General features: G+C 37.2%; 1 non-coding gene across 1 annotated transcript; it reads left to right on the top strand.

Annotated features, from left to right (window-relative positions):
• Positions 1-583: 583 nt before the first annotated feature.
• LOC148547473 (small nucleolar RNA R71) lies at positions 584-691 on the top strand. Its single transcript, XR_015897854.1, has one exon. It is a non-coding gene; the product is annotated as a small nucleolar RNA R71 (small nucleolar RNA).
• Positions 692-1,614: the final 923 nt, after the last annotated feature.

Here is a 1,614-nt window from a genome sequence, read left to right as displayed (position 1 = left end):
CTAAGTTTGCTAAGCTAGAATGATTCTGCTCAGAATTCTCTGTCTGTTGCTGAGTGGATGATGGAAAAGGTTTACTACTGTTAAACCTGTTTCTTCCACCATTATTAAAGCCTTGTTGAGGCTTCTGTTGATCCTTCCATGAGAAATTTGGGTGATTTCTCCATGAGGGGTTATAGGTGTTTCCATAAGGTTCACCCATGTAATTTACCTCTACTATTGCAGGGTTCTCAGGATCATAAGCTTCTTCTTTAGAAGATGCCTCTTGAGTACTGTTGGATGCAGCTTACATTCCATTCAGACTTTGAGAAATCATATTGACCTGCTGAGTCAATAGTTTATTCTGAGCCAATATGGCATTCAGAGCATCAATTTCAAGAACTCCCTTCTTCTGAGGCGTCCCATTACTCACAGGATTCCTCTCAGAAGTGTACATGAACTGGTTATTAGCAACCATGTCAATGAGTTCTTGAGCTTCTGCAGGCGTTTTCTTTAGGTGAATGGATCCACCTGCAGAAGTATCCAATGACATCTTAGCTAATTCAGACAGACCATCATAGAATATATCCAGGATGGTCCATTCTGAAAGCATGTCAGAAGGACACTTTATGGTCAGTTGCTTGTATCTCTCCCAAGCTTCATAGAGGGATTCACCTTCTTTCTGTCTGAAGGTTTGAACATCCACTCTAAGCTTACTAAGCTTTTGAGGAGGAAAGAACTTGGCTAAGAAAGCCGTGACCAGCTTATCCTAAGAGTTCAGGCTATCTTTGGGTTGAGAGTCCAACCATACTCTAGCTCTGTCTCTTACAGCAAAAGGGAAAAGCATGAGCCTGTAGACTTCAGGATCTATTCCATTAGTCTTAATAGTATCACATATCTGCAAGAATTCAGTTAAGAACTGAAAAGGATCTTCAGATGGAAGTCCATGAAACTTGCAGTTTTGTTGCATCAGAGAAACTAGTTGAGGCTTAAACTCAAAATTGTTTGCTCCAATGGTAGGGATGGAGATGCTTCTTCCATGTAAATTGGAATTTGGTGCAGTAAAGTCACCAAGCATCCTCCTTGCATTATTATTATTTTCGGCTGCCATCTCCTCTTCTTGTTCGAAAATTCCTGTAAGGTTGTCTCTGGATTGTTGTATTTTAACTTCTCTTAATTTCCTTTTTAGAGTCCTTTCAGGTTCAGGATCTGCTTCAACAAGAATGTTCTTGTCCTTGCTCCTGCTCATATGAAAAAGAAGGGAACAGAAAAAAAAATAGGAATCCTTTTTACCACACTATAGAGGTTCCCTTGTTGTTAGTAGAAGAAGAAAGGGAATAAGAGTGAAGAAGAATGGATAATCCAAACACAAGGGTGAGGATAGTAGCAGTGATTTGAGATGAAGAGAAGTGTTAGTAAATAATTAAATAAATAGAAGAAGATGAGGGAGAGGGAATTTCGAAAATTAATTTTGAAAAAGAGTTAATGATTTTCGAAAATTAAAGGAGAAAATAAAATTAAAATTAAAATTTAAAATAATTAATTAATTAAAAGAATTTTGAAAAAGGAGGGAGATAATTTTCGAAAATTAGAGAGGGAAAATTAGTTAGGTGGTTTTTAAAAAGATATGATTGAAAC

Source organism: Arachis ipaensis, chromosome B8 (genome assembly GCF_059453495.1).
Source record: "Arachis ipaensis isolate K30076 ecotype BB chromosome B8, ASM5945349v1, whole genome shotgun sequence".
In the NCBI taxonomy this organism is placed as follows: domain Eukaryota; kingdom Viridiplantae; phylum Streptophyta; class Magnoliopsida; order Fabales; family Fabaceae; genus Arachis; species Arachis ipaensis.
The sequence above is the reverse complement of the archived record's forward strand: the minus strand, read 5'-3'. Positions and strand labels throughout refer to the sequence as shown.